At 43.7% G+C, this 10,078-nt stretch overlaps 1 pseudogene; it reads right to left on the bottom strand.

Moving 5' to 3' along the window:
* Positions 1-8,514: 8,514 nt before the first annotated feature.
* Positions 8,515-9,687, bottom strand: LOC147986588 (uncharacterized; annotated as a pseudogene).
* Positions 9,688-10,078: the final 391 nt, after the last annotated feature.

Genomic DNA, 10,078 nt, shown 5'->3' with positions numbered 1-10,078 from the left:
CAACTTCTTCTCTCTCTTTGATCTTCAATACAATGTTCTCCTCGATGTTCTTGGAGTTCTATTTGATGTAATCACTTTTTGCGGTGTGTTTGTTGGGATCCGATGAATTGTGAGTTTATGATTAGATTATCCATGAATATTATTTGAGTCTTCTCTAAACTCTTTTATGCACGATTATTATAGCTTTGTATTTCTCTCTGATCTATTGATTTGGTTTGGCCAACCAGATTGATTTTTCTTGCAATGGGAGAGGTGCTTTGTGATGGGTTCGATCTTGTAGTGCTCAATTCCAGTGATAGAAAGGGACATGGCACACATTTGTATCGTTGCCATTAAGGATAAAAAGATGGGGTTTATTCATGCGTGAGTTTACTTTGTCTATATCATGTCATCTTGCTTAAGGCGTTACTCCATTTTTTATGAACTTAATATTCTAGATGCATGCTGGATAGAGGTTGATGTGTGGAGTAATAATAGTCACTAGTAGAAAAAGGGTCATCTATCCCGGTTGGTAAGGGCCTTTGTCCCGGTTTGTGAACCGGGACTAAAGGGTCATTACTAATGCCCTAGCCCTTTAGTCCCGGTTCTTACACGAACCGGGACAGATGGGCCTCCACGTGGTCGGTGCGCCGAGCCCAGGCAGGAGGGCCTTAGGTCCCGGTTGGTGGCACCAACCGGGACCAATAGGCATCTACGCGTCAGCATACACCAACCGGGACCAATAGGCATCTACGCGTCAGCATTTTAGGGGCTGGGTTTTTTTTGAAGGGGGGGGTTGAGGGTTTTGGGGGTTTAATTTAGGTGTTTCATATATTGTGTTAGCTAGCTAATTAATAGAGAGAAGTGCCCTCTCTTATGTCTGTGCTTGGTTGATGCTATATATACGTATATATAGAGAGGACTAGACACGCTAGCTAGTAAGCAAATGAAGGAAACAGAAGATCGTCATGAACATATGAATATAGAGAGAAGTGATATCGACCACCTCTCCTTCTCCGAGAGATTAGTCGAACAACAAGTTCTCGTATATCTATCCGATACTACCGGCTACATATATACAATAATTATCTCTTACAATATAATATCCTAATTATATATGAACACAGGGTCCACATAGTATTCTCCATCTTCAGCGATCACGTGGTCAAGGAAGAATGCCGGCAATTCCTCTTGAATTGCTCGCATACGATCTGGTGGTAGGAGTTCATCCCGCATCCGAAAGATCTAATTTGAACAAGGGGGTCAATACATATATATATGAATAAATGAAACTCAACACAAATGATGGTAATAAAATAAAATTGTGAATATTATTGCTTACGCACTTCATATTGTTCGTCAGGGTACCCCCGTTGACAGGTCGTGTGGCGGATGGACTCGCAAACGTAGTATCCACAGAAATCATTCCCTTGTTCCTGCCACAACCACTTTACAAGAAATAGAGGTCAATCAAACTTATAAGGAAGCATGCCAAATGGTATTGATGAAACTAGCGCTTGAATCACAAGGAGATGCGTGGAACATGTTACTATAGTACTTACTTTCGGGTGTCTAAATTGCAGCTTCTTCGGCAGTCCCGGAATTTTTTGGTGAATTTTCTCCAAACCCTTCAAGACAAAGAAAACAATTACTTGATATCAGGAAATGAACAAAGTTGCTGATATGGTGGATAATGATCGATTTAACTTACTTCTCGAGCATTTGAGTCATGTCCGCATAGTCCTGGGGATCTTTTCGTCTCGAGTCTAAGAGGGTTACTAGTCCCTGCTCAAGCTTAATCTCTAGGAGAATACAGTGGAAGCTGCGCACGCATGCACAACTCATCGATTAGGTTACTATAACCTGGACTAATAAGGGAAACCGAATATGCACAAGACAGTAACACTCACTTGAAGTTGTAAGGAAACAGTATTATATCTTTGTTTTCATTTATTACCAACGATCGTAGCAAGTTGGCCTCAGTATCTTCGGCACGATATTTAACCTCAGTTGCATCTATGAGATTTGTGTTAATGAACCCAATATCACCGATTTGTCTTTTCTTCAATTCGGCGATCTTCAATCTGCATAATATAGTGAGGATAATTATAAATACATGCAATGAAAGAGCTGACCTATATAGAGAGGCTTAATGACAGAAGTAGTACTACTTACAGACAGTAGCAAGTGACGTTACTTTATCGAGGGCCTTTTGATTGAAAAACTAGAAGAAATCCTCAAATGGAACATTCAACAGTTCAATTCCAACGAGGTCATGCTCCTCTCTAACTCTCAGCGTCAAAGTATTCCTCCCCCCAGACTCTCTGCAGGTTTTCATGTACCAATCATGGAATCTTCGCATCATCGTTGTTAGAGATCTTTCATCTTTGATGAGAGGCTTCCCGTACTCGTATTTGTGTTCCTCCACCTCCAAGAAATCATAATGTACATCGTCGGGCAGGTAATCTCCAAGATTGCTATAACCGGGCACCATCCTCGGATCATTAGCGACGATATCGCTAGACACCTTGAGCCCGGGGCACGATTGGTTCGCTTGTTTGCCGAGCTGGGCAATTTTTTTCCCAGCTCATCATTCTTTTATCCTTTGGTCACTGACAGTACTTCCCGACCGCCCCGCTTCGACAAATGTCTTTGCAATAATGCGCTCATAGTTGCCTTTCGGCGGAGACTTTGGTGGTTTTTTCAGGGCAGCCAGAGTGCGCTTCACTTTCACTGGATCTACCTTCTCCTCCGGAGGTGGATGTTTCTTTGCTTTCACCCCTTGAAAGAAGTTCGTCACTTCGGCTCGCGCGATCTTCGCGTTCTCTTCTGGGGTCCTCTCGTATGGTAACTTCTTTGGAGTCTTCAGAGAAGGACCGAATCTGTATTGCCTCCCGCCTCTGGCTGTACTGCTAGATGCCGGTAGAGCAGACGAAGCGACTGCGGCTGTTCTTCTTTCCTTATTTACGAGGCGGAGGAGAAGGACTACGACGCGCCGGAGCGGCAGCGGGTCTCTTCCGCCCTTGCTGACGAGGCAGAGAAGGAGGAGGCTGGCTGCTCGGGCGCGCCGACGCAGGCGGAGAAGGAGGCGGAGTGCCGCCACGCGCCGGAGAAGGAGGTTGAGTGCCCTGGTCACTCGCCGGAGGAGGAGGCGGAGGAGGAGGCGGAGTGCCCTGACTTGCCGGAGGAGGAGGAGGAGGAGGCGGAGGCGTCCAGTTCAGAAGGTTGATGAGCTCCTTCCGCCATAGGCATGGAGTCAATAGACAAGAACCCAGCCGAGTCTCCCCTTCACCGGTAGGGTGGTCAAGCTGGAGGTCCTAAAATCCCTCTGTTATTTCGTCCACCGTCACCGTGGCATATCCTTCTGGAATCAGACGACGGTGAAAAGTTGCGCCAGGTTCAGGAGGTCGAACAGAGCCGACAGCCGCCTTGACTTTAAAGTTCTGCCATTGCGTCCTAAGGTGGCAATGTTGAGACTCCGTGATAGCATCCATGGGGTAGCTAGCAGGAGCCGTCAAGACATGCTCCGGCTGAAGCAGCTTGGTGGACGCCACACTGCTTCTCCGCTGATATGGTGGGGTAGCTTCGGGGGTAGTTTCGGCAGGTCGCTTGCTGCGGGCTACTTCTCGTTCCTCTAGCACTTGAACCCTTTCGTGCAGCGTCTGAATTTGGGCATGCTCCACTTTTTTCCTCCTCTCCTGGCATTTGTAACCGCCTGTGTCCAGAAAACTAGCCTTCCACGGAACGGAGCCTGGCGTGCCTCGTGTCCGTCCAGGGTGCTCAGGATTCCCGAGGGCCATTGTGAGCTCGTCGTTCTCTCTGTCTCGAACGAACGTCCCTTGCTGCGCTGCATCGATATAGTGCTTAAGCCTCTTGACTGGTATTCTCATTTGCTTGTCCGTCCAAATGCACTTCCCTGATACATGGTCGAAGGTTCCGCCAGCCCCGAAGAACCAAGTCCGGCAACGATCTGGCCAGTTCATTGTATCTGGTTCGATCCCTTTATCAAGCAGATCATTCTCAGCCTTGGCCCACTTAGGCCGGGCTTTGAGGTAGCCACCTGACCCTGTAAGATGGTGAAGCTTCTTCTTCGCAGCATTTTTCTTGTTTGTTGCCGACATCTTCTTACTCTTTTCCGATGTCTTGTGGGCCACAAATGTGGGCCAGTGATCTCTGATCTTCTCATATTTGCCGATGAATTCTGGTGTCTCTTCTTTGTCGACAAACATTTTCAGCTCATTCTTCCACCTCCTGAATAGGTCTGGCATCTTCTTAAGAGCATGAGACTTGACTAATTGCTCTTTAACTGGCTTCTCCGGATCCTCCTCTGGCGGTAGGGTGAAATTTGCCTTCAGCTCAATCCAAAGATCATCTTTCTGCATATCATTGACATAAGACACCTCAGGGTCTTCGTTCTTAGGCTTATACCATTGGTGGATGCTGATCGGGATCTTGTCCCTAACAAGAACCCCGCACTGAGCATCAAATGCTTCCTTTGTCCGGATGGGTTCAATCGGTTGGCCGTCGCGCACGATTGCTGTGATCTCAAACCTTTCATCCGAGCACAACTTTTTCTTCGGGCCTCGTCTCTTTACCGAAGTTGTGGTCGATCTAGAGGGCTAGAAAAAAGAAGAAAGCCGAGAGTTAATTAATATAAAAAATGCATCAATTAGCTAGTCAGCACAGGCTTAACTAATATATTTACCTGGCCAAACTCTGTTCGGTCACCGGAGCCGTCACCACGGGCTCCTTCTTGCACCAGCATTGGGTCACCGGAGCCATCATAATCATGTCTTTCCTCCTCCATTATTCGATCACCGTAGCCTGCTTCTTCACCATGTTCTTCCATACCATCATTGTTGTTAAGATACGACAAGACATTACCTCCGGCTAAGATTATGTCCCCCAACACCTCTTCTGCTTCCTCGTCTCGTCTGTGCTCCATTGTTTCTACAAATATTACAACATGGCAATTATTACACAAACATGACAGCATGTGGATATATTAGTGGCAAACGTAGACGTAGCTTATTCCGGGTTTGGGGTGGCCTCGGCAACGCTTCAAGGGTAGGGGCGCGGCAGGAGGGGGTAGGAGACCGACATTTTTTCTAGGGTTTGGGTGTCCTTGAGAGTTTTTGTTCAAGCGAGAGGGCCGGGGGGTGCTCCTGTGGTATAAGTTATCACTGTCGAAGTTATCCGGGAGGGGGTTATATCGACAACGATGACATACATACATGGGAAAATAATGTTATCGGGGAGGGGGTAGGTCGACCCCCCTCGTGTTGAAGTTATCGGGACACGGGGTATATGGACAACGACATACCCGATAAAAAATAAGAAGAAGAAAAAAGAAGAAGAAAAAAGAGGAGAAGAGGAAAGGAATAGAGAAGAAGATTGAAGGAAAAAAAGAAGAAAAAAAGAGGAGTTCTATTTTCTCTTCTTCTCCTCTATTCCTTTCTTCTTCTTCTTCTCCTCTTCTTTTTCTTCTTTTTTCTTCTTATTTATTTCTCCTCTTCTTCCTCTCCTCTTCTTCTCCTTTCTTCCTCTTCTTATTTTCCTTTTTCCTCTCATTCTTTTTCTTCTTCTTCCTTTCCTAGCTAGATATATAAAACTTTTCTAAAAATGTAACTTTTGCATATATATAAAACTTTTTCTTCTTCCTTCTATTCCTTCTTCCTAAATATATAAACTTTTCTAAAACTGAAACTAACCTAATACTTACTAAATGAGAGAACATATATATAAAACTTTTCTAAAAATCTAACTTTTGCATATATGTATTTTTAAAACATCATTACAATTGAAAAAATACATACATACATACAAAGCATATATCCATACATCAACATATATGCAAAAAAACATTAAATCAACATATATGCAAAAAAAAACATCATACATATATCCATACATCAACATATATACATGAACATATATGAAAAAAAAGCATTACATCCATTGAAATAAAAATCATATGGCGGCGGTGGCGGTAGGGGGCAGGGCAGGGCGCGGGGGCTCACTATGGGCGGCGTCGGCGACGACGAGGTCGGGGCCGACCTGAGGTAGAGGCGGTGGCGCGCGGGGTAGGGGACGGCCTTGGGGCGACGCGGGGCAGCGGTGGCGTCGAGGCGTCGAGGTCGGGGCAGCGGTGGCGTGGGGCGGCGACGACGTCGGGGCGCCGCGGGGCTGCGATGGCGTCGGGGCGACGCGGGTCGGCGCGGGGAGGTGACCGCGACGGCACAGGGTGGCGCGCGGCGACGGCGTCGGGGCAGCGCGGGGTGGTGACGGCGCAAGGCGCAGGCGGTGATGGGGGCAGCGACGGCGTCGGCGGGGTGAGCTGAATCGGACAGCCTGGTTGCGGCGTCGGCGCGGGGCAACTGCAGAGATGAAAATGAAAAACTCTAACTGTTTTCTTATATAGCAAAGCCATTGGTACCGGTTCGTGGCACCAACCGGGACCAATGGCCCCCTTTAGTCTCGATTGGTGCAACCAACCGGGACCAAAGGTCAGTTTTCGGCAACCCAAAGGGCGGGAAACAGAGGCCTTTGGTCCCGGTTGGTCCCACCAACCGGGACCAAAGTCCTTGCGTTGCCCGCGGCCAAAAGTTTAGTCCCACCTCGCTAGTTGAGAGGGGCTCGGAGTGGTTTATAAGCCCCACTGCGGCTGCCCTCTCGAGCTCCTCTCAAATGCAGGTTTACGGGCCTAATCTCACACTATGCTGTGTGTGCGCCTATTGGGCCTTTTGCGGGCCTGAATCCTGGCCTAGGTTGGGTTTCTAGTCGTATTCAGGCCGTGGTGACCCAATAGGTGGCAGTTTTTTTTCCAGTTTTTTTGTTTTGTTTTTTGCATTATTTATTTTCTTTTCTTTTTGCTTTATTTTTTTAATTCTTTTTGCTTTTAGGTCAGAAAAATTATAAACTTTCTGTTAGTGCCATTAGTTTTCAAATTTGAATAGTTAAAATTTGTATTCTTTGAAATTTGTGTGAATCACAAGTTTGTGATTAACTTTACTATAAAAATAGTTTTTTTTCATTTTTTTGTTTTGTTTTTTGAATTATTTATTTTCTTTTGTTTTTTGCTTTATTTTTTAATTCTTTTTGCTTTTAGGTTAGAAAAATTATAAACTTTCTGTTAGTGCCATTAGTTTAGAAAAATTATAAACTTTCTGTTAGTGCCATTAGTTTTCAAATTTGAATAGTTGAAATTTGAATTCTTTGAAATTTATGTGAATCACAAGTTTGTGATCAACTTTACTATAAAAATAGTTTTTTTCCAGTTTTTTTTGTTTTGTTTTTTGCATTATTTATTTTCTTTTATTTTTTGCTTTATTTTTTAATTCCTTTTGCTTTTAGGTCAGAAAAATTATAAACTCTCTGTTAGTGCCATTAGTTTTAGAAAAATTATAAACTTTCTGTTAGTGCCATTAGTTTTCAAATTTGAATAGTTAAAATTTGAATTCTTTGGTATTTGAGTGAATCACAAGTTTGTGATTAACTTTACTATAAAAATAGTTTTTTCCATTTTTTGTTTTGTTTTTTGCATTATTTATTTTCTTTTGTTTTTTACTTTATTTTTTAATTCTTTTTGCTTTTAAGTCAGAAAAATTATAAACTTTCTGTTAGTGCCATTAGTTTTAGAAAAATTATAAACTTTCTGTTACTGCCATTAGTTTTCAAATTTGAATAGTTGAAATTTGAATTCTTTGAAATTTATGTGAATCACAAGTTTGTGATCAACTTTACTATAAAAATAGTTTTTTCTAGTTTTTTGTTTTGTTTTTTGCATTATTTATTTTCTTTTATTTTTTGCTTTATTTTTTAATTCTTTTTGCTTTTATGTCAGAAAAATTATAAACTTTCTGTTAGTGCCATTAGTTTTAGAAAAATTATAAACTTTCTGTTAGTGCCATTAGTTTTCAAATTTGAATAGTTAAAATTTGAATTCTTTGAAATTTGAGTGAATCACAAGTTTGTGATTAACTTTACTAAAAAAATGAGCATAGATGTGCCTATATAGAGAATTCAACCTAAATTCATAATAAATTTCTATGAATTTCAGAGAAATTCACTCTGAATTTAGGTCAAATTCCCTGTATAAGGGCATCTATTTTTCACTTTGAGAGGAGCTCAACAAGGCAGAGAGGGACGGGCTTATAAACCGGTGTGAGCGCCCTTCGGTTGGCGAGGTGGGACTAAACTCTGACCGCAACGAGGACCAACCCTTTAGTCACGGTTTGTGGCACAAAACAGGACTAATGGTCATGGGCCAGGGGCAAGGTGCGTTGGTCCCGGTTCGTGCGTGGGACCGGGACCAAAAGGTCCAAACGAAGCGTGACCACTGGCCCACGTGGCTGCCCTCTTGAGTGTTCTTGGTGAAAACATAGTTGACAAGGAGTGAACCGAGAATAATGGTATTACGAGGGCCGAACCATAAGACATTAAAGCATTTCAAATGAACTCTGAAAAAGTTGAAAGTTGGCATGGTATCATAATTTCACCCACATAGCATGTGCATGTACAAAACGAACAATGGTATCATACTCGTCTGTTACAAAGTTGGCATGGTATCATCATAATAGTTGCGGGAGAAAGTCTACACTTTTTCTTCGCTTGTGTCATTTGCTTATTGCGCCGTAACCATGGATAATCTTCATCGTTTATCAAGATGCTTGGGTCATCCTTGACTTTGAAGGGAGGAATTTCATGAAACTTTTTATAATCTTCAGACATGTCTGTCTTGCCCTCCACTCCCATGATGTCCCTTTTTCCTGAAAGAACTATGTGGCACTTTGGCTCATCGTATGATGTATTCGCTTCCTTATCTTTTCTTTTTCTCGGTTTGGTAGACATGTCCTTCACATAGATAACATGTGCCACATCATTGGCTAGGACGAACGGTTCGTCAGTGTACCCAAGATTTTTCAGATCCACCATTGTCATTCCGTATTGTGGGTCTACCTGTACCCCGTCTCCTGACAGATTGACCCATTTTCACTTAAACAAAGGGACCTTAAAATCATGTCCATAGTCAAGTTCCCATATGTCCACTATGTAACCATAATATCTGTCCTTTCCCCTCTCGATTGCTACATCAAAGCGGACGACGCTGTTTTGGTTGGTGCTCTTTTGATCTTGGGCGATTGTGTAAAATGTATTCCCATTTATCTCGTATCCTTTGTAAGTCAATACACTCAAAGATGGTCCCCTGGACAACAAGTACATCTCATCACAAACAGTGTTGTCACCTCTGAGACGTGTTTCCAACCAACTACTGAAAGTCCTGATGTGTTCACATGTAATCCAGTCGTCGCACTACTCCGGGTGTTTGGAGCGCAGACTGTTCTTGTGTTCATCGACATACGGGGTCACCAAGGTAGAGTTCTGTAGAACTGTGTAGTGTGCTTGAGACCAAGAATATCCATCCCTGCATATTATTGAGTCCCCTCCAAGCGTGCCTTTTCCAGTCAGTCTCCCCTCACACCGCGATTTAGGGAGACCTATCTTCTTAAGGCCAGGAATGAAGTCAACACAAAACCCAATGACATCCTCTGTTTGATGGCCCATGGAGATGCTTCCTTCTGGCCTAGCAGGGTTACAGACATATTTCTTTAGGACTCCCATGAACCTCTCAAAGGGGAACATATTGTGTAGAAATACGGGCCCCAGAATGACAATCTCGTCGACTAGATGAACTAGGACGTGCATCATGATATTGAAGAAGGATGGTGGGAACACCAGCTCGAAACTGACAAGACATTGCGCCACATCACTCCTTAGCCTTGGTACGATTTATGGATCGATCACCTTCTGAGAGATTGCATTGAGGAATGCACATAGCTTCACAATGGCTAATCGGACGTTTTCCAGTAGAAGCCCCCTCAATGCAACCGGAAGCAGTTGCGTCATAATCACATGGCAGTCACGAGACTTTAGGTTCTGGAACTTTTTCTCTGGCATATTTATTATTCCCTTTATATTCGATGAGAAGCTAGTCGGGACCGTCATACTGAGCAGGCATTCAAAGAAGATTTCTTTCTCTTCTTTCGTAAGAGCGTAGCTGGCAGGACCTTCATACTGCTTCGGAGGCCTGCCGTCTTTT

The sequence above is a fragment of the Triticum urartu genome, chromosome 2A (assembly GCF_056163025.1).
Source record: "Triticum urartu cultivar PI428250 chromosome 2A, HENAU_Tu73, whole genome shotgun sequence".
Taxonomy (NCBI): Eukaryota; Viridiplantae; Streptophyta; class Magnoliopsida; order Poales; family Poaceae; genus Triticum; species Triticum urartu.
This window is presented reverse-complemented; position numbering and strand designations above follow the sequence as displayed.